Source organism: Rattus norvegicus, chromosome 8 (genome assembly GCF_036323735.1).
Source record: "Rattus norvegicus strain BN/NHsdMcwi chromosome 8, GRCr8, whole genome shotgun sequence".
In the NCBI taxonomy this organism is placed as follows: domain Eukaryota; kingdom Metazoa; phylum Chordata; class Mammalia; order Rodentia; family Muridae; genus Rattus; species Rattus norvegicus.
In genome coordinates, this window is record NC_086026.1 from 18740746 (window position 1) to 18764279 (window position 23534).

General features: G+C 45.6%; 2 protein-coding genes across 3 annotated transcripts in view; both read left to right on the forward strand.

The window, feature by feature from the left end:
• The window catches only part of Maml2 (mastermind-like transcriptional coactivator 2), a 317444-nt gene that overhangs the window by 188266 nt on the left and 105644 nt on the right, over positions 1–23534 (forward strand). The gene's annotated exons all lie outside the window — the stretch shown is intronic.
• The window catches only part of LOC134480140 (uncharacterized), a 55793-nt gene that overhangs the window by 16955 nt on the left and 15304 nt on the right, over positions 1–23534 (forward strand). The window contains exon 1 of the mRNA XM_063266368.1: positions 1–23532. This exon is cut by the window's left edge and continues 16955 nt beyond it. The gene's annotated coding sequence lies outside the window, so the exon portion shown is untranslated. The remainder of the gene's footprint in view (positions 23533–23534) is intronic.

The following is a 23534-nucleotide window of genomic DNA, read 5'->3' on the forward strand; positions in this document are numbered from 1 at the left end:
TTTAATACAGTTCCTCAAGTTGTGGTGACCCCAGCCATAAAATTAAGTTGTTTCTACTTCATAACTGTAATTTTGCTAGTGTTATCAATTTTAATAAAAATATGTGTAGAATATATGACTCCAGTGAAAGGGTCGTTAGATCCCCCTTCCAAGGGGTGGTGACCACAGGTTGAGAGCCACTTGTATAGCATCATCCAAAAGAACTATTTAGACTGTAGACATGTCTGGGGGAGGCGGAGTCATCTTGATTATTAGCTAATGTGGGAAGACCTAGCACCTTGCGAGTGATGACATAACCAGGCAGGTTGTCCTGGGCTGCGTGAGGAAGCTACTTGAGTATAAACTGCTCTTCCAACAAGTTAGCACACATCCTTCACAGCTCCTGCTGCGTTTCTTTGGCTATGAATAAGTCCCTTGTTCAGGGGTAATACTGTGTGGAAGAACAAGCAGGCTTGCCTTGACTTCCCTCAGGAATGCATTGTAACCTGCAGGACTAAAGGAACCCTTTCTTCCCCCAAGTTGCTTTGAGTCAGAGTATTTTATCAAAGAAGCAGGAAGGAAGCTAGGTCGTTCATGGAGAAGAGTTTGTTAGCACATGGGAGAGGCATACGTTCCTTGGAGGAAGCTGGACATTAGACAACATCCTAGATTCTGAAAGGTGCAAATTTTTTAAAGAACTGATTTCAAGACTATTGGAAGTCGCCATATAAAATGGTGTATCTATCAGTCCCATTTTACAAAGACTGAAGAGAGTTTATCTTTTAGAGTGTGTTGTGACCTCTTGCTTGGAAGCGCTCTGTGGCCGAGAAGAGTATGCTGACTTCATGCTTTTTGAGAAGAGGCCTATGTAAAGATAAGGGGCATGGTCAGACAGATGGAGCACTACGTTAGGATGACGATCCTAGGAAGAGGCTGGGAAGATAGGTCAGCAGCTAAGAGTACTTGCTGCTGCTGCAGAAGACTCCGGTTCAATTCCCAGGGTCTCCGTCCATGGCTCACAACAGACTATAGTTCCAGGTCGAGGAAACCCTATGCCTTCTTCTGACCTCTGAGGATAACAGCATGCAAATAGTGCACGTGCATAGAGAGGCACATATACACACTAAATACGTAAATTCTAAATTTTTCAGGTAGATTCATGGTTGAGGGGTTCATGCACCTTGCTGGTTCCTATCAGAGAACCCTTTTTGAGGTCCTCCTTGGACAGTGGACGAGAGGTTCATTTGGTTCATGTGTCTCCAAGTGACGGTACATTATGACACTGGTAGGTCACCTAGCAAGTACTCTTCACCAGTTCCCCTGAACTCATCTTCTCCTGGAGGCTGGCTGCCCACTTAGGGGTAGGGCAATGGGTGGGACAGCATTCACATCTCCCATTAGCAACCATTAGAGCTGGGCATTCTTCAATGGATTTTCCATACATTTCCTGAGCAGCCCGTTGGAAGACAAGATAAAGAGCAGTCATTCTGTGCCCCCTTCTACAGACCCCGTAAATAACTCCCTTGACCACAGCCCTTCATCAGAAACACCAGACTGGGTGCAGAGACCCTAATGAGCTCAGGTGGCCACGTGGGGACCAGTACTTGCACAGGTTGGCAGAGGAACACATTCCCATGGGCTCGAGAAACATGGATGTCCTTGGTATTCAGTGGAATCCAGAATCCTTTTCTTCTGTCTTCCCTCATTTTACCTCTTGGGATGTGCCCTGTTTGATGGCAGTAAAGGTTCTGAAGTCACACAAAAGGGACACTCCCTTGTTTATTAGCAGAGATGTATGAAAGGTTTCTTATTTCCAGGTTAGACCACAGTTACCATACCCATCCCCTACCCATTCTCTTTAAAAATAAGATGTCAGAAAACCAACGGCCTGCCAGCCATAAAGACAATTGATGAATTGGAATTCTGGGAGCTGTTAGTTTCGTGGGGAGAAATTGCCTTTGATTCTTTTGATTTTAATGTTTTTTTAAAAAAAGGTGTCTGTCAAATACTAAAGACCAATGCATTTAATATTTCAGGTTTAGCTCCATTCTTTCGCTAAAGGTTTATTTGTTTTGTGTGTACATGTGAATGTATGCCTGGTTCACTCGGAGGCCAGAAAAGGGCATCGAATCCCAGGAACTGAAGTTGTTACAGCCAGTTAGGAGCCATCCTGTGGGTGCTGGGAATGGAAACCAGGTCCTCTACAAAAACAGAATGTGTTCTTAACTAATGTGCCATCTTGCCAGCCCTGAAATTTTATAAATTAATTATAATGATATTTCTCATCTAGGTGATTAATATTGACCACAAATATCCACACTTCCCACTCCTCCAAGCTCTTCTTCTGTCTCCCCTCTCTCTACCCGTGACTTCCCCCACCCCCACCCCCACACACACTGTGCTCATTCATAGTACATTAAAATGGAGCCTGAATGCCCAATGAGTCTGTTAACAACACAATACTTGTTAATCTTCTCTCATCTGAGAAGCAAGAAACAAAGGAATTCCAAAGCCTAGAATATGTGAAGGAACTCTTTTTGGCTCCCACTAAATGTGTCTTCAGTTCTCAAAACACACAGACTAAAGTAGACTTAGGCCTCTTATTCAAAGGCTTTGCTGAGAAGGGAATAGAATTAAATTTTCCCTAAAACATTCGGATGTGCTTTTTTGGGTTCAGGCATGTTAGAGATAGTAAGAAATTTCAGTGTTGAGAATCAGAATTTTAAACAAGGGCCAGAAAGAAGAGTGTCTTATTTTTAAAGGTCCCCTCCAGTAACCAAGCAAGTGCACGATAATTTTAATTCTGCCCCTGGTGAGTAGGGCTAGCTTGATCTCATTCTACAACGCACTGGTTAGTATTTTATACTTAACTCGTAGATTTCCTGTGGTAGTAGGTAGATGTAAATTTCCTCTCCTTGGAAGCCAGTTTCCATGTAGAATTTTCTGTGTATTTGAGATCTATGCTGTGGCCTGCCTGAACTCATGGAAAATTGATGATACTGGGAGGGAACTATTGTAACTAAGCTTCCGGAAAGGCACTTTTTAAAACAGCAGTGGAAAAAAAATAACAGGGCGCTAGTCTGATGTGAGTTTTGGCAGACACTTCACTCAGCCTGCCAGGACATCCCCAGAAATTATAGACCCTCAAAGGTGTTCAGGACAAAGTAAATAAAACACGATACAGTTATTTTATGCCCACCCCCACTGATTCACTCCTCCCTCCGCAACTTCTTAGCAACATGAATTTTGAACTGAGTGAAAGGTCAGCTTTGAAGTGAGTGTAAAGTTATTTACAGGAAATGGAGCAGAAAGTGGGCTCTCGTGCACTTTTAAATATCCCTATTATCAGGGGAAAATGAACTGTGTCATCTGTCCGAAGAGAATCAAATCCTTGCATTTTCTTATGTAAAAGCAAAATAAATATGTACCATTCCGGAATTAGCCTATCAACCCTGAAACTTTAAAATTCACCAAGGTCTGCTTCCCCCCAACATTGGATGTGAAAGCTGGAAATAACACTGTGTGTTTAAAACTCCCTTACTTGGAAGCGCAGTGGGGGCAGGTAGAAAAGAGCTAATCAGGGGGTTTCCTTCCAACATGAGATGCTAACTGGGCTCTTGTGATAGCTACAGGACCGGCAACATCTTTAAATATTTAATTTCTTGTCAGTTGTTAGCCGACTCATGTTTATGTATGTGTGTGTGTGTGTGTGTGTGTGTGTGTGTGTGTGTGTGTGTGTGCGTGCGTGCGTGCATTGCACATACACATGTAGCTGTATCTGTCAGAAGGAAGTGGTGAGTTAAAGCAATTATAGGGCTCATTCTGCAAGGAGAAGAGGAGGGATCTGTTGGTGAGGAAAAAGAAAAGGCATAGCTTGCTTTACAGATTCCCAGATCGGTATGGCTTGGATTCTTTTAAAAGATGTCCATCTATGAGTCCTGGGTCCCTTCCTGTGCTGAGTCAGAAAGCTGACTCTGAGGACGTGTTTGGATGCCACGTTTCAGTGAGTTCAGTAACACTTTGGTCATAAACTGGTTCTCATTCTATATTAGTTACTGAAATTTAGTTCTGTTATGATTTAGGCAACAAAATGTTAAAGTTACTGCAATCAGACTCAGGGTCTATGGCTCTCTTTAGTGTGATCTGGACCGTGGCTGTGGCGGTTAAATGGTTCCTCTGTTCTGAGATCCAAAGAAGGAAAGAGCAACGCAAAGCCTCTTAAGCAAGCTTAAGTAGTGATGCTTGCCTTTAATCCCAGCGCTTAATCCCAATCCCTGAGTCTGAGTCCAGCCCAGGCCACACAGTGAGTTCGGCCAGAGCTATGTTGTGTCTTGAAACAAACAAAACAAAACGAGAAATCGAAACTTCCTGAGCTCTGCATTGCCTGACCCAGTGGGGCCACTTGGTTTCAGGTACATCCAAAAGGATGCATTCAGCCAAAAGGGCCATTTGGCAGCGTTTGCGTTGTATGGCTAAACGTAGATTTGCTCTCCGGCACCCTCTATCTGGGGCATGGTAAACACATATCTGTAAGTCTAGGCAGGGAGGCAGCAGCACAAAAAGTTCAAGCTCATTCTCCACTACATATACAGGCCAAGGTCAGCCTGAGACCCATGAAAGTCTGTCTTAAAAATGGCCCAGAAATCCCAGGCTGGGGGATTCTCATAGACACTGTGGTAGAAGAGGCCAGGAAAATGCCACTCCCTCTCCAACTCGGGGGTGAAAAAGCACTGTTGCGCTGTGTTTCACGAACCTCAGCCCTGGGCACCAGACAAAGAAAGCCAATGTGCTGAAGGCCGCTTTGATCCAGCGGAGCTTGTCACAGTCAGAAATGGAGAAGGCAGCAGAGAACCGGAAGAGTCACTCCTCCAGAGTTAGAAAGAGAGCAAGGCAATTTCTAAAGGGGAGAAAAGGCTACGGGAACTGTAAGTAAAGCTGCCCTTTAATTAAGCACATTGTGGTATGTTATCTCCTGCTTTTCAGCTATATTTCTGTCCCAAGCATAAAAATATCATAAGGCCCTGATCGCAGTATTAAGAAGTTAAAAATAAAATAAATAGCAAAAAGAACTCACCTTGCAAACCGGCAGCTTAGAAAACAAGCATCAGTCTCCATTCCATTCTCTTTAAAATGTGCTAATACAGATTAACTCATAGGCACAGATGTAAAGGTGTGATAAAATAAAATATATAACTTTTCAGTGCAATATTTGCCATTGTATAAATGTCCATGACCTCTAGAGCTAATGGCTACCGAGGTCTAAAATTCAACTAAAAAGAATGTTTGCTCTTTAGTCTCCTAATGCCTGAGTGGTACAGGAAGAAATAGGAGTCAATGGTATTTATGACATCTTAGTAACCATTCTATTGACCTCTCCTAGTGAGGGGAAATAAAACCAACCCTGGCTGAGTGCATTGCTACTTGCCATTCACAGGAATAGACTGATAACATGTCAAATAGAATTGGAGGAGAATATATATATAGGTTAACTTACAGACAAGTAAAATCTCGAGGTCATAATATTTGGACAAAAGGTTGGTTGATTTCAAATATATAATAGGTATGATTTTCAAAGCAATTAAATATTTCTGGAATCTTAAAGTATAACTTGATGTTTTATCAGAAGAATGTTAGAAGCTAAGACATATGTTGTGTTGCTTTAATTTAATTCATAGAACAAAGAGGTGTCCAGCATTTTCTATGGGCCAAAGATCAATGCTATTTTGCCATGGGACAAAACATGTCACTCACTCCAAATGTCGCCTGAATGCTTGTTTGCTGATCTATTGTTTGTTCGGTGTGGTCATTGTAAAATGAAAGTGTGGGTCTTTAAAAAGATGTTGAGGAAGCCCTTATGCTGCACACTGGTGGGCCTGAGAGCGGAGTCATCTTTCCAAGCTCTAAGAGCCTTGTGAATGGGAAAAGTCAAATGCGCACCAAGCACGAAGAAGAGTGAACTTGATTCCAACATAAAGAGAGAAACTGGGGCCTGGCCGTCGAAGACATGACCTGTGAGCCAGCAGTTTGGAAAGCTCGTGAGAATGTTCTAGAATCAGATTGTAGCCTCACCCCACACCTTGTGAATCAAAGTCTCTGGGTCAACCAGACCTCCAGGTGACCTGTATGCACGTAACAATTGCACAAGCACCGAGCTGAGGATGATGTCATGTGATGGTGACTGTCTCCCCTTCCTCTTCTTGGACCACTCTAAGGCAAGTGGTCTGCTCTGCTCTCACCGTCAGCACTGCCAGTGAAAATAGAGGGCCCCCAGGATGGGAAGTCAGTAAGAACAGCTGACCGAGAAAGGAAGTTTCTAACGAGGAAGGTTTGGTCTGCTTTTGTAGCCCCTGGAGGAGGACTAGCACTCTACAGAAGCTGTTAATGAAGGGCTGGATTTGAGGGCAGTGATCAGTGCCAAACTCCAAATGTGTTGTTACTCTGAACTTCCCCTCCAGATGCCTTGTACTGCGGGGTTTCCAGCGGGTAAGATCCACTTGCAAATGGCTGGTTACATAAATATACTCGAAGTGTGTCCACGGTAACCTTATTTTCAACTTCTTTTCGACATTTCATTAACTTCCCCTGGGCGGAAATCATTTGGCAGCAATTGGAAATGTCTAGCTGACCTTGATAGATAGATTTTTAGCAGTAACTGCTCTGTTTATCAGTTCTCACAGGTAACTATGGCAACTTTCCATCTCAGCTATGAACATGCAATGCAAACCCCCAAAGGAAAACAACACCTATCAGAACCCTTTCATAAGGAGCCCAACATCACTGTGCGATTCCACCTAGAGAAGCCTTTCTGTTTACAGGGCATTCACTGAAATGGCACCTCAAGGGAAACCTATGGCCTTACCAACAGGCTGACCTGATAGCATGATTTTCTGAGTAGTATTCAAAAAGAAAACAACAACAACAACAACAACAACAACAACAACAACAAAGAAAGAAACCTCACCTCTCCACTTTAAACAGATAAAGAGAAATCACCAAAAATTAGACATATTTGCCTACTGAAACTTTGTACCTGTCAGGGCTAACTTCATAGAATAGTTAACAAGCAGTGCTTCTAACTCCCTACTTTGTAGATGGGAACACACAGCTGTCAAGACACCAGGCACTGTATGACGGCCTGTATGTACATCAAGCCTGCTGTGACCAATGGGCTGCACTGCCCCACCCTCTTTCTCCATCCACCCCCTGCTAGAGTGGGAAGCCCTTGTCCTCATCCACCCTTGTTGAGCTCAGTTGCTTCTCAGCAGCTCCCAGCTTCCACAAAATGTCTCTATGGCATCTGGGTCTGGTCACCTCTCTGCCAACCTCATCATGTGGTGTCAGAACCATTCACCCTAAGATCCATGTCCCTGACCCTCCTTTGTGAGTTTGCTGGTGTCCATCCTGCACCATGATCCACCACTCATCTCATCTCCCATATCGGAATCCTTCAGGCTCCACCGCGATGGCGTCTTTCCTGGGAGGTTCTTCCTAATCAGCAGGCTCAGCTGCTTCCCCAAGCATTGAGGGTAACAGCTAATTACACACTGAACTGGACCACAGTGAGACTCTCAGCTCTTAAGGGGAGGGACTGTGTCTGCGCTCAGTCTTCCCCCTCCATCCTTAGAACCTTGCCCGTGAGACAGGCTCTGTGGTACTGAATGTATGTATGTATGTATGTATGTATGTATGTATGTATGTATGTATGTATAATGTGTGTCTAGCCCATCTGAGATACTTGTCCTCTTATCTCCAAGGTCTGACTCAAGCAGAATATTCTGCCTGAAGCCATCTTTAATTTTCATTCTAAAACAAAATCCCAGGGCTAGAGAGATGGTCCAGTGGGTAAGTGTGCACTGCCCACACTAAATGGATTGTACCCACTCAGGGTACAATTGGGTGACTCCAGCTCCAGGGGACCCAGCGCCCTCTTCTGGCATTTATGGACCACTGCACCTATATGCACACTCACAGAAACATATACTCATAAACAAAACCTTTAAAGTCTTTTTAAAAAATCATCATCTGACCCCTGGTAGAGTGCAGTTTCTTTCCTCAGCGTGCAAAGAACATTGGTTCCAGACCTTCCCTCCCAAGGCAAGCACCAACCTCCAGAGGTGCTCAAATTCCCTAGATGAAAGGGGCATGACATTTGCATATCACTTCTACATAACCTATGCAATCCTCTGTACAGTTTGCCATCTTCAGATTGCTTATATGTACTTCACGGCTAACACTATATCAATCATAAGCCATACTGGCTAGGAAGTAATGACAAAGGAATATATACCTGCTTAATACTGATGTAAAGTCTTTCGAGTGTTTTCTTTTTTTAATTTTTTTCTTCATTTATGATTTATTATTTTTTAATGTTTATGCGTCTGGGGCTTTGGCGTCATATGTGTCAGTGGTCCTCATATTTTCAGTGTCCACAGAGACCAGAAGAGGGTGTTAGTTCCCCTGGAACTAGAGTTATAGTTGTGAGCACCCATGTGAACATGGGTGCTGGAATTTGAACCTGGATCCTCTGGGAAATCACTGTTCTTAACCACTGAGCCATCTCTCCAGCCTCTAAAGCTTTTCAATTACTTTCTTTTGGGATATTGGTGAGATAGGGTCTCCCTGTGTAGCCTTGGCTAACCTGGAACTAGCTCTGTAGGACAAGCTGGCCTCAGACTCACAGATGTGCGTGCCTCTGCCTCCCACCAGAAGCCTCACCTTTGGAAGGCTGACTCTGCTTGCTTACTGTTCCCTCAGCTGCTGTGATTTTCATCTTTTTTATTCTTGAGACAGAGTCTCAATGTGTAGTCCAGGCTATGTGGGTCCTCACTCATCAAATAGCCCTGCTGCATTAAATTTACAGTAATCCTCCTGTCTCAGCCTCTCAAGAGGGTCGTGAACAACCATGCTTGTCTCAGTTTATCTTTGCAACTGGACTGTACATCCCTAGAGCACAGAGACAGCCCTTAGGTGTCTTCCAGCTCCCAACAGAAACCCCTGAACACTGCAGATGCTCATTCCCCATAGACACTGCTAGTCCCCCAAAGGCACAGCTCTGGAGTCAGCATGGCAGCAGAAGGATGGCTCCTCCTGCTTCCCAGCGGGAGCCTAGAATCCGCATTCCCACTGGGTGATGAGATTGGAAATTCCTGTACACTTCGCAAATGAAAGGGGACTACACACAGACTACACAAAGTATTCTTACTCTAAGTCTGCCTTCAGGGAAGTCACAACCATGACCTAAGCCCTTTGATCTCAACCTTTCTTTAAGGTGTCCCTTAAAGAAGCCGTGGACTCATTATTTTCTTCTTTGGTCTCAAGGCTAGACTCATTTTATTTCTGGGTCTAATATGATACAAGAACCCATTCTGAACTATGTACAGGCAAAGATGACTGAGGGTCCCACTGTATCTCTCTCTCTCTCTCTCTCTCTCTCTCTCTCTCTCTCTCTCTCTCTGGAGGACCTTTACACACTGCCTCAAATGTCACCATTAGTAACATGCCAAGAGCTGCTGGGGGTCGTAAATAATGCAAACTGCTCCTGCCATAGAGAGCAGGCAGAAACTATCCATCTACTTAGATTTCTTTAACATGAATGATAACCCAGCACAGGGTCCTGAGACCTTGCCTTCCATCTTCCAACCTGCAGACATGACCTGGAAAGGGAATACATTGGTCTAGTTATGGTCAGAGCCTTTCCCCAGTCACAGCCACCTAGTTCTCATCTGTCCCATGTCCCTTGCCCTACCAATGCCCAAGAGGCAAATTTGGAGATGTAGGGTGATTTTTCACACAGGCTCTCCATAGTGTAGCTGAGACCATGTCATAGATGAGGGGCTTTTGCTCGAATACCCATGAAGTTTGTCTGGACCTATCCCTCCTCCTCTCTGGTTAGTTGCTTTCTTCACTGTATGCCTAGAAATCAGTAGGAACAGTGACTTTTTAGGGTTATTTAAGGACAAGTCGTTATCCTCCTTCAGAAAAGCTACTGAGGCCATCTCTTCCTTAATCATTGCTTAATGGCCTCAAGCAGAAGGCTTTATCAAGAGGCACTGATAAATTAAGGAGAATGGACCCATGCGACAGGGAGTTCAGGGCCCAATAAAGGGATGGGACCCGGCAAATATCAGCATCACCTGTTCTCCCGAGAACTGGAAGAGGGAAAGGAGCCATAGAGGAGGAAAGGAACCCAAAATGGAGTTTCTGAGGAAGCTGCCTACAGACTTGATACTTTAATGACGCCTATGAAACATGGGGGATTCTGCATGAGATTCCTGGCACCACATGATTCTCTTTGATCTGTGACCTTTCATTCCCTCTTCCTTCCACTAGTGTGTGCACACGGATGTGCACTCTCCCTCCCCCTCCCCCTTCTCTTTCCTCCCCTCTTGCCGAATGTGTACAACAATCACAATGATAAGGAGAAGGCAATGGAGTCCTCTTGAGTTTTGCCCCAAGGCCTATCTCAGTAAACATTTAAAAGAGCTCAAACATATTTGCTCAGTAAAGTATGTGTTACTGTCAACACTCTAGGGAGGAGCAACCTGGAGTTGACTCCCTGAGAGACAAAGTCAAGATTGGACGTTCTTTCCACTCTTCTGGGGATGGTTCTTGTGTGTGAGGCCCACTATGGCATAATTACTGGTTTATAGAGTCCTCCTTCCAACCAAGGACAGACATGGCCTATCTCCCCACCCTAACTCAGTGTCCAACACAGAAATGCCGGGATTCAGGGACAGGAAAGGAGGGTTGCCTGCATCTTAGTAGGGAGGGAATCAGCGGCCCATAGGATTACAACAGTCATGTCTGGATTGTGACAGTTGATGACGTTACTCCTATCCCGTGTTTACCTGTGAAGCATGTGGTATCCTCCCTCCCTTTCTCAGAGTAGCACACTGTTCCTCAGCCCAAATCAGGGCTGCTCATTAGGGTCACTGTGACTCTTCCTTATCTGCCCTTTTCCACTGAGTGATTCTGGAGAAAATCACAGCCACTCTTATAGGCCTTACTGTGAACCAAGCTCTAAAATTGACACGATATTAGAATTCAGTCTTCCCTCCTCAGGATGGAAGCCATGAGCACATATGGAGGGATCACACATGGCCACAGAACCAGGGTGACGTGGACTATTGAGAATGTCCCAGCCAAGGGGTAAATTCTGCTCCTGGTTCATAGAACATCACTGAACTCTTAGTAGACACCAGGACATGAGGGAACATCCAGACTCAGAGGTTGTCAATCATGTGCAGATGCTGGCAGACATGTGGTTACTAGGAAAAGACTTTCAGTGTCTCTTGAGCATGTATACCACTCACATAAATTCTCTTATTGCCTTCGGAAAATACCGTTGTCCCTACTTTGTGGGGTGGACAGCTACTGGCACTGGTATAGTGAAGCAAGAACCCAGAAAGGGTTTACTTCCAGCCATGAGGTCATTAAGAGATCATGAGAGTCAGAAATGGGCATCTATCTCACCATCTTGGATATCAAAATCTTCCTTGATTGTCCTTGTGCACAAGCGTGTCCAAGAATAGAAGGCAAGGCCGTTAGCAGTGAGTGATTTAGACAGGATGAACTCAGCTCCCTGTGGGTCAGCTCAGGTCTCTGAGTGGCCTCCTTCAGAAGTTCTCAAGCATCACACCCATTAGGCAAGTGAGTGGCCATAGGACCAACTGTGCCAGCACGATGCCATGGGGGATATCACTATGCATAATGCAGACCTGGAGGTCTGGTTTCCCTGCCCTGGCTGAGATCTCAGCTCACATTTCACTGAGTATGACACTGGGCACACAGAGAATAGGAGAACTGATCCTTTCCTTCTGGCCAGAACCTGTGAGTGCTTTCCCTCATTGCTGCACAGAATCCCAATTCACTGCTTTGGAGTTTGCAGGATCCTTTGTGAGAGGTGGAGCCTACAGATACGATGGTTTACTGTAGCCTAGGAGATCGAGTTCTTAGGACTGAATGCTTACACTTTCTTTAGAAACAAAACAAAAAACAAAGTTGTCGATTCCCCAAATCCACATTTCACCTACCTCCTTTCTTAGACAACTCTCTTCCTTGCCTCCTTTTCTCCTCTTGCTTTCAGATCTACTTCTCAAAAAAACGAGGAGAGTTAAGCATTGCCTGCTGAGCCACCAAGAGAACAGGAAGGGCACAAACCTGTAGATTATCTTTCCATAGACTATCTTCCATTTTAGTAAAGACATCTTAACATTCAGAGAAATGTGGGAGTCAGGAGGCCAAAGCAAGGCTGTCTGTAGAAACAGAGTGCTGGTCCAAGCAGCAACCAGGGCAGGATTCTCACCTCACAGGCCACTTTTAAGTCAGTCAAATACTCTGCAGACCTGAATATGAACTGAGGACAAAATGAAGGGCACCTCAGTCTCCCTCCTTTCTTCAGCAGTCTCTTCTGAAGAATACCTCGGTGTGTAGAGTGGAGGCCACCAGTCATGATTATACACTGGATGAGGACACTGTGACTAACAAGAGACTGTGAGAAGCTGAGATTTAAACTGGAAGTGAGACAATAAGGCAGTGCTTCCTTGGAACATACTCACTGTCATTTTGGTCCAACAACACATGTGCATATGTGCCTGTTAAATACTTTTACCTTTAGCCAGCGACAGACTCCGGACTAACCCACGGCTTTTCTTCCCATTAGTGAAGGAAGCTTGTTTGGTGGCTTGCCTTGTAGCAGAGAGCTCATAATTGTTGGCCTGTTGAACATTTCCCATGTGTCGTCAGAAACAAACCACACGTATGCCGACAGCCGTGGAAGGCTGCTCATTTCTCACAAAGATCTGAGACCACTGAAGCTGGCTCCATGCTCAGTGGACATGACCTTCTTATCTGGGAGTGATTTGGGAAGACGTGCTCTCCCAGGGCCTCACAGAAGACTTGGGATCTCTACAGAGCTAGTGTAGGGAACCTGTGCCTGGCTCCATCTTTCCCTTATAGATTGGCCTGAGCTCTAGAGTGGCACCCACGCTCTCCTTCCCACTTCCCTAACTCAGGTTGCTCATTAGTTATGAATGCGGGCCCCTCCCAGCTAACATCCGTCCCCTCATCCTCCCATCCTATGGATTCTAAATCATAGCACCAGCCCTAAAATTACTGAGGAGCCAGAAAGCTCTCCCTGGAGCAATTCAGAGGCAAGAAGTAAGTCAACATGAGTGCTTTGTAGTTTGTTTCCCTGTTGGTCTCTGAGGATCCTGATCCTCTAGGTCAGTGATTTCCAAACCTCACAGATCATTGTCACCCAGGGACACTTTAAATATCTGTGTTCTGTGTCCCCACTTGGCTGGCATTCTAATTCTGAGGGTTACAAGAAAGCAGGGAGTGAGGACAAAGAAGGAAAGGAATGGTGCCGAGAACTGCTCACTCGGGCATCTTGCTTCACGGCTCTCCACCAACGTGATTTATTTTTTATTATTCATTACAAAGAGTTAATGATATAATTATCCAAGAGCAATTAGATGCAGGGAGGAAACAAAGTGCTTAAGGGACTGGGGGCCAGGCTTGTTGAAAAGGAGAACAGAGAGGCCAGACAGCTTCATGGTGGATTCTGTAAGGGACCTGAGCTTCCAGCTTCTCGGGAAAATGGAGGAGAAGGATCTTTGCGTCAGGGAGGGTGCTGTCCTTTTCCTCTCCATCCTACCTCCCGTCTTTAGTATCTTCATGGACACCGACCACCATTTTGGTCTCTGGTTTCCCTCAGCTGCAGTGTAGTCACAGCAGAAGGTGTGAGTCTTTGGGGAAATGGGACCACTTTCTGTTCACCAGGCAGTGTTATAGGCAGTAGGGACTCCATGGTAAGTGCATTCAGGGCCTACGTCTTCTGAAGGAACTTGTATTCCAATGGAAATAGATGCAACTAATAGATAAATAAAGTCGTTACAGCTTATAGCGAATTTGAAGGGCACACACAAAGTCCCGTAAGAGAGACAAGTGTGTGTTAGGAGAAAAGTCAATTGCCAGAAAGAACCAGCTGAGCTAGGTGTGCTGGCAGATACCTGTAATCCTGGCACTGTAGAGCTCCTGAGGCATTGTGAAGTCAAGACAAACCTATTGCATAGTGGAACCCATCACAACCGATTAATTACACAAGAGAGATAAGAAAAAGCCACCCGCTGAGTGGCCCGCTGTACCTGGTAGCTTACATAACTGGTTGATGTGCGAATTTCAAAGAAGCGATTAACTCGGAACTGTGTAATAGAGCTACAGACAGTGTGTTGGCAGCCCATGTTCTGTCTGGTGCATTTAGAAGGGCGTCTGTTCCCAGGTTTTTTCCTGCTCTCACAGGCCTTTCTGGGCTTACATCCCTGCCATCCTCAGAATCAGCCCAGCTCTCTGCCTCCTATGCATCCCATTCTCACTCCTGGGGACTTTGTGACTGCATCAGTTCTACTCAGAGAAAGCAGGAAAACCACCTCCCTTCAGGAGCCTTATGGAAGCCACACCCTCAGCCTCCACCTCCAGTTAAGGCCTCTTATTCACCACGCCCAGCCTAAGAAGTCCCCACAGCTCAGGATAGTTCTAAGAATCAGTCTGGTAACATTAAGGTTTAAAAGCCAGTAGCGGGGGTGGAGGATGATTCAGCAGTTAAAGGCATGTTCTGCTCTTGGAGGGGGCCCAAGCTCAGTCCACAGCACCCATTGCAGGCAACTCAAGCTTCCTGTAACTCCACGCCAGGGGATTTGAAGTCATCTTCTGGCCTCCTCAGCCACCTGTATTCCTGTGCACATACCTCCACAGAGAAAAACACAAATACACACAACTTAAAATTAATGTTTTAAAACGTAGAGTGATGATGACCTTTGGATCTGGAGAAACCACTGGAGAAGAGAGGACACAGTGTTCCACCTAGAGGGGCAAACCAGAAAGTCTACTCCTTGGCTCCGACTGGCCATCTGGAAAAAGGGCAAGAATGTATCAAACGAACTTGTCCTGGAGCAGGAGTACTTGAGAGGAAGGACGTTTGACTGTATCACCCTTACATTGTCCTTTCAGACACAATAGACAAGGTCCCTTCATTGCTCATTGTGAGCCCATCCCTCTGCACCATTTTCTTTCTAGCCTTTGTGCCTTCCCCAGCACAACAGACCTTTCTTAAGGAGTTAATCCACATACTAGGCAGTGTGCTAGCCTCATGACTCTTAAGCTAGAGAAGTCAACCTTAACCCCCCCGGAAGCACATAGTTTAGTGTGCTTTCCTAGAACCCTTATTATTCAAAACCTTGTCCGTCATCCCACGGTGGCTGCTCACCTCCTGCATTCGAGGATCCTCTGTAACTCAACTCTACTTACACAGTCTGTCTCACAACATAGATTTCACAGTTGTTGGGTGAGTTACACATAATGGCAGTTCTTAGTCATCAATGTTAATTCTTGGCATAGTGAGAGTAGTGTAGAAGTCTCTGGTATGAATTTTAGAAGACAGTGGGAGTCTCTCTGGGATGGATGGACTGGCAAAAGGTGACATCCTAGGCTAACCTCCTTAGGTCTTGTCCAGACTCATTATAACTTTTGTTATTCATCAATCACAGAGTTTACTCGCTGTTGGTGAAAGGTAATTTTGGCAACAGGATGTAGTTGGATTCTGGAAGCTTTCAGACCACTTAATTTCTAAGAGTCTTAGCTTCTCGAAGAGAAGGGTGACGTGATGTCAAGGCGGCGAGGAGACAGACGTTCCACTGTTCTTCACGAGCTTTGTTTACGTGCACTCCTCCGCTCTCGTCCCTCGCTCAGGTGCCTGCTGAAGATGCGCCAATGCTAGAGCATGCTCTGGGGCGTCAGTAAGTCCATGGCCAGGCAGTGAAGTCAGGGAACTTGCAGAACTAGCCTTGAATCCACACCTCACCGATGTTTATTTTTTTCTTTTCTTTTATTCCTCATTTTCTCTGAATTCTCTTCCCTCTAGAATGCCCTGCTCTCACATCTGCTCTTACTTCAAGCTTATCCTACATTGTCTGTGAGCTATCGTATGTGTGAAGGTTAGGCCTTACCCTTTGCAGCCAATGCAATCTGTTCAGATACCTTGATGAATGGCTATCAGTTCAGCTCACCATACATTGTTATTACTTACAAACTACTTGCTGACAGCTTTGCCTTTGTTCTTCTAAAAACAGTTCATTAGTCCTCCCCTGTTTATTTCTCTGTGTTTCTCTTATACAATACCACAGCACGCTGTACTTAGTAGGCCCTTGACGCAGCCATTGTTGAGTGGCTAACACTGATAAGCTGAGTCTGAAAGCCTCTTCTCCTTTCCATAAACCTAGGGATCAGTACCACACCCTACCAAGCAGAATGCATTCAAACTAAAGGAGTCAGTCACTGGGTGAAAGCAATTTGGAAACCCATTTTATTTTTTCCACCTTCTTCCTCCCAATCCTACAGATTCTGAGGGTTCAGCACCGTATGTCCCCATGGCTGAACACCAGAAGGCTTAGCAGCTGAGCACAAAACCTGTCTCCAAATTGCACACACAAGCCAGGACCTCCTACTTGCTATGCTGTTAGGGCAGCATGGAACACAGGAAAGGTACACTATGCTGTGGGCTGGCTGGCAGGGTCCTGCTCCAGTTTAAGGGAGGCTAAATGAATAAGAATTGTGTTTTACAGTGTGGCTCTTCCCCAAGAGTGCCTGCCGTCTCTGGCTTTTCATCCCCGTAGGGTGGCATATGCTGTATCTCGAGTACCTGTCAGAAACCTACCCAGTCAAAAGAGATACATTCACAGAGAGAGAATCTGACCAGGAATAAAAAGCATGTAGAATACAGATGTCCTCAAGCGCTCTCACAGCAGCATACGGAGAGACAAAACGTACAATCGGCCTCCAGCAAGAAAAGCAAGTAGTCTGTTCTGCCTCCCCAGGCCCCAAGCCCCCAAAGCCCGACAAACTTGTAGCTGCCCTTTCTGCAGACTGGCACCTGTCCCCAAACCCCAGCCTCCAGGAAGGTTTTTCTGACCACCCCACTAAATCTTGCTCCTTAATGCACTGTGCATTTTCCCCAAGAACCAATCACTTCTAGACATGTTTATAGTCACCCATTGTCATCCTGTCCTAGTCCATGCCAGTGACTCCGTAGATGCCATGAGTGTGCCTTGCAGTTTATGAGAACAAAATCTTCTCTATATAGGATAGTCTGACACATAGTTGCTAGTGCCTATAGGTTGCTTGTGTGGGCCAGGTTTCACCAGGGTAATATGTGACGCACGCATTGCCCATCTACTTTGTTTAATTTCTGGTCCATGCTTGTTTGGAGGATGCCTGTGGTTAAGCAAATGTCCCCACTTCAACCTTATCGACCCCCTGAGTAAAATGTTTAGTTCTGACCTACCTGTGAGCCCATGGACCCCAGTCAGAACGTCATAGAACACCTGGATTTCCCATAATACATCTGCTTCTGCTACACTTTGGATCCTAATAGCTATGGCTTTTGTGCCACCTCCTGTCGCATGCCTGCTCCACCCCCCTCCCATTTGCTGCTTTGCCATTTTAAGATCAGACTCACTGGCTCTGTATTGTCCTGAAGGTGTGCTTCAGCCTTGTCAAGCTAGCTGGGGGATGAACCTAGCCCTGCATATCTTGACAAGGACACTGAATGGGACCCCCCATATCTGCCACTGAGCTGTTCCTCACCCCCAGCACTATCCAGTAAAGACAAGAGGAAACAGTCAAAACTCCAGTATTCTCAATTCCTTTTCATGGTGGGAGCCTTTCTGATTAGTGAAACTCTAGATGTTACCTCTTGATTTCTAAGAATATCTGGGGGCTTTCCCCATAAGCTCCCACTCGTCCCCGAGGAGATGTAGGCAGTGGGTGCTTGCTGTGTGAACCAAGATCATGTTCTTTAGTGGCGTAGCCACTGGTGAGATGACCTTGCCCAACTGAACAATCCTACCACCCACGCTCACGCAGGCAATCCTAGGAACTGTAGTGGGCCACACTAAACAGATAGGAAAGGCATAGAGAGCACGGACATTGTTGGGAAGAAGGGGAGGGGGAGGAGGAGGGGCTAGAAGATAAGAGATTATGATCCAAGTGTATTATATGTGTGAGACCAAATTCTGAAAGAATAAATATTTAAAAATACTCAGGGCTTGTACATCAACACAGGCAACTGTAGACGTCATCTGTAACGTAAGGACCTGTGAGTGCTCGAGGTGATAAGCCAAGAAGGCCAAGGCACAGAGAGCTGGAATCATGGCTTCAAAAGCATATGGGTTGATGGGAGTGTCAGGTGTGGGCGGGGAGAGGAGGAGGGTGAGGGAATGATGAGAATGAAAGATGACTCCAGATGCCAGTAGTTAAAAATCTGAGTCCTCACCAAGACTGGCAAATAGTCTCCCTCTGGAAAATCATTTGCCCCAGAGCAAAGTCTGAACAGAGAGTGATCTGCTTCAGTACTCCCTCTCTCTATTTCATTTAGTTTTTTTCGAACATTACAACGCTTGAAATGGTCTGTCAACTTCTTAGATTTGTTAATTCAGTGTGAGGCCAGCCTGGTCTACACAGCAAGTTCCAAGGCTAGCCTGGTCTATACAGGAAGGTCCAGGACAACCAGAACTTCATAGAGAGAAACTGTCACAAAACCCAAACCCCAAAAAGAAAAGAACGAAAACAGGATTTGTTAATGTTTGTTTTATACATGAGAGGGTTGCTTACATGTATGTAGGTGCACTGTGTGTTTGCCTAGTACCTGTGGAAACCAGAGAAGTGTGAACCACCATGTGTGAGTCTGGGAACTGAACTCAGAGCCTCTGCAGAAGCAATCAGAGCTCTTGACCATTAAGCCATCTCTTCAGCCTGTGATCAATTCTTTTTTAATTTTAATTTTAATTTTAATTTTAGGCTGAGTGGCTCAATCTACAATGACATTCTAGCTTTGCAGCAAAGCCACGTCAGAAAAGCTGGTGGGAGACTGAAATAAGAGTTCAGTTGAAGGGGAAGAATTGCCTCAGAATTGGGGTTTTAGTTTTACATGAAAGAATGAGAGGCTCACAGTTAACAAGCTGATATGTCTTCCTAAGGGCTTAAGTAGTCAAGGAAAGTGTTTTAGAGTACAGGCCTGAAGTAACTAATGCTCTAAAGTCAAGCGATGCAGGTGGTGGCACTCTCGTCATGTAGGCTTTGCTTTGCACAGCGTGTCAAGCATGAGACCCTGGCTTGTCAGGAAGAGAGGGGAGGAAGCGTATGGCTTATATGGCTTTTTTTCTTTTAAGGAACTTCCGTTGTACTCTGCTGCCTGGCCCCCACCCCACATGTCCCCTTCATTTTCTAGAAACGCCATGGTTCAGTTTGCACTGTGGAACGGCAAGGAAGACCTAGACTATTCATAAAAGAAGAGCACAGATACTATGCATTTTTGGGCACTGCTGTCTGATTTTCCATGATTCAAACAGAATGTGCCCACAGTGCAGAGCACAGAGTTTTCCCTCAGCTGTCAGACCCACAGAGGAACACAACAGCCTTCTCCACAGCAGCCGGCTCACTGGCTCTGACACGTTTGCGCTCGGCTCTCTTAGTTTTTGGTCAGAGAACACGTCCCATTAGGCCCAGGATGCTCCTTAGGTTACCAAAATCAATGAGTTGGACCAAATTTGGGGATGTACAACAGGTTATCCTCTAAGTCTGCTAAGATTACGGGAGGAAGGGTTGAGGAGAGCACACGCACGTGAGGCGTGTGATAATGGTGGGAGGGGGAGGCAGCGAAGTGAGGGTCAGGAGCTCCCTGTAAGAGACGGCCAGAAGGGTGTTTTGGCTTCCTCCTTCAGTTCTAGGGTATCACATTGTATCTCCTTCACTCCCCAGGATAATGTTAAGGGTCAGTTTGACAGACTGCAGACAGACCTCTGAGCATGCTTGTGCGGCATTTTTCCTATTGACATTTGAGGGAAAACAAGAACACGAGTGACACACTCAGCTCTTTGGTCCAGCTGCTTCTAGCAAAGCCGGGCAGTAGACAGACTCCAGAGCCCAAGACCAGAGAGGTCAAGGCCACTTCCTGAAGATGGCAAACTCTGGTCCACATAGTGGTCCCTGTAACTGAGTTCTAATCAGAAGCCTGATCTTCAGGCCCACATCTAGAAACACCAGGGTCCTGTTTCCTCCTTACTGTTCATTTTAGGTTAGGGTAAGCCCCAGGACTATATACCCACATGGCTTCTGTGCTGGTTATTTGTACATGTCAACTTGCTGTACCCTGGAATCATCTGAAAGGAAAACCTCAGTTGAGGAATTGCCTGGTCGGGTTGCCTGGGGATATCTACAGGTGGTTATCTTGACCAGCCCAGCCCAGTGGTCCCGAACCATAAGAAAGCTTAGTGCAAGCCAGACAACAAGCCAGGTAGCAGCAGCGGCATCCGTTGTGGTTCTTGCAACTTTTGGCTGTGCAGTGAATTCCTTCTGTGGAGGTCATGGTGTGTGGAATAGCAAGCAAGCTTGTCTTCCCGCCTTGACTTCCCTCGGTGGGGAACTTCGGCCTGGAATTAGGGGTTGAGCAAACTCCTTTTCCTGAGTTGTTTCGGGAAATGGAAGGACAGCTTTCTGCATGCTTTCCCATGTTTTAGAAATCACTTGTTGACACCACTCCTAACCCAATCTTTTCCAACCCACAGACTGATGTTTTCCTTTTGCCTTCCATGTAGCAGAGAGACTTGCTGGTTTCAGAAACCGAATTTATAAATACTCAAGGGATAGAATGGCCCTCTGTGATGGGCCATTGTTGCTATAGAAACTTCTTAAGGGGGAAAAAAAGAAAAAAGACCTAAACTTGTGATGGACGCATAAGGAAAATTGTAAGAAGTTAAATTTTTTTTCTTCCTCAGAGAAAAATGTGTCCGGAGAGCCTCCTGAAAGATTTGTATGAACAATTTCCATGCCTTGGCTACTGGGCACAGAGAGCTGGGGGCTCTGAATTGCAAGAATAATGTTTTTCTGTAAAAATCAAACACATCTATTCCTTTTCAAAGCCCTTTCTTTAATTATGGAGGAGATGGCCAGCGTATGAGGCAGTGTCGTTCTCAAGCACAGAGAGGTTACATGCATGCAGCATCTTGTTTAAAAAAAAAAACTCACATTCAACATCTTTTCATCTGCGCACCAATGAAAAGGTGCCATTTCCTCTGCAGAGTTCAGTCTCTGTGACTCAGAACTCGGTGCCTCGATGTCAGCTTTTTCAGCTGCCACAGCTGGAAAATTCGGGTGGATTCCAAACCGTGATTAGAGATCAGAGCGCAGTTAAAAGAAGTCAGACAATGGGGATGAGGAACGTTCACACACACGTGCACACAGAGAAGCCACATACAAAGATAAATCACGTCTGCCTCTGACCGTATTGTCGCCTGTCAGAAAGCTATGAATTTGCTAGGGATGGATAAAGGTCATTTGGAGGGGAAAAAAGAAAGAAAACACTTCTCTTTCTATCGCCGATTGTAGCGAGGGATACGACACCTGTAGCACTTGCTCTCGTGGGGGAAATAATGCTGCTAAATGACATTGAAAGTTTAGAAATATAAAAAGCCAGAACTGAATGGATGTGCACTAGCTGGGTGAATTCAGATTATGGAGAGTGATCTGAATTGATGCAAAGATAGATCAAGGGTTGTCAAATTGTTCCCCATCTGATTATGTTGTCTTTGACTGAGAAAATGATAGGTTCTGATCCAGTGGCACAAAACTGTCAGGTCAAAAGCAATTCCCATATGTGACCTTAATTTATCAAATGATTGGACCCAATCCTGGTGCTTCTTGATACCTTTGGTCTTTATGATCAGGTACAATACTATTGGAAACAGGTTTTTCTTGTCCCTTGGTTTCTGAAAGAGCTATGTGCTGTAGAAATTTCCACAGAAGTCATCCACGGCATCCATTACTCTTTTGAGGCTCCCCTGGGGTGGGTTTTTGTTCCCTAAACAGTATTTGGCTGTATACCTTTGCTCATTTAGGAATAAATCCTGACCAAGAACAATGTCTGAGCTCAGGACCTATATCTCTTGGTGTCCATGTCTCTCATCGCTTGGCCTCTTGCTTGTTTCTTCTGCTTCAGACGGGTGTTCAAGTCCCTATTGCTAATGCCAGCACCCCACCAATCTACTCCGAACCCAGGCAAGTTTCTTGCCTTCCACTTAGAGTCTGAAGAAAGGCTTACAGCATCTCATATCCCTTACTGTGCCAGAGAAGAGGAGGTAACAGGTGGGAGGAGGGAGCATAAGATCAAGGGATGGAGTTAGGCAGAATAACAGGATCGTGGACCTGAACATTTTAACTGTTTACCTCCAAATGCCAAGGAGGGTACAAGTCAGATGAGGATATTTTAAAGAGGAGTGACCAGACAGCATCCTCCCTGTTAGTCCCTCCAGCCGCTCTGCTCTTTCCTGTCAAGCTTTTAGCTTAAGCCCCTAATCACTACCAAGCGTACACACATCACACAGGGCTCGGCCTTGCCACAGGTGACAGGGCACTATTGGAGAGGCTGCTCTCTTTCACCTTGATGCTTTCAGCTGTTCATCTCCTCTCTCTGATTCAACCCCCATCACTCCTTGAGTCTCTGGTTCACAGCCGCGGGTTCACCCATCCCTTTGCTGTCCCTGGCTTCACCCCACCCCCTTTGCTCTTCTCCTATTTGTCCTCTCAGCAGTGGCCACTCCTTCAGTGAGTCTACTCTGTTCATCAAGAATCCAGGGCTCTCTCCCGACTAACCATCCCAAACATTTAGCCAGCAAAGGGATACGGCCACTTCCACACCCCACCAGCATCTCAGACTCAGCATGCCCGACCTTGAGCTCCTCATTTGCCTGGCTGCCACCCACTGTAGTCATGAAACACAATCCTCTCCCTGCATTCTTTTCCTCAGTGAATGAGACCTACTTCTATCTAGGCACTAATCCAGAACGTGGATTTGGGCTTAATTGATTCTCTCTCTCTCTCTCTCTCTCTCTCTCTCTCTCTCTCTCTCTGTCCTTCAACACACACACACACACACACACACACACACACACACACACACACACATCTGACATATAATTAACCACTTCACTAAGTTCCTGGTTGCTGTGTTTATCCCCAGGGGTAGTACAATGTTCACTCACAGAAACTTAGCTCAAGACTCATTCTAACTCTCCCTGAGTGCTGAGACTTCACTGGTCTTTGGGCCTAAACTGTCCCATCTATGGCACACATTAGTCCATTAGAGCAACTGTCTAAAAAGACAACGTCCACAGCAGATCATGTCACTGCCCTGCTGGAAACACTGTGTTCATGCTTTTCTCACATGGTCTCTAAGCCCGGAAGCCTTCCTACGTCTTCTTGAGCTCACTCCTCACCATCATTCTAGGCCTGGCCTGACTGAGACTTTGTTGTTGTACAATCCCCGAGGGCCTCCTTGTCGCTGCAGTGTTTCCCTGGAAATAACCCCGTGTTTGAGGTACAAATTTCTCCCAAGTGAATACACTTTGGTAAAGAGCATGGCTTTTAAATATTCAGAAAAAAAAATCTATTGCCCAGGCAATATTTATCAAGTTCCCCCGCCACCGTGTGTGTGTGTGTGTGTGTGT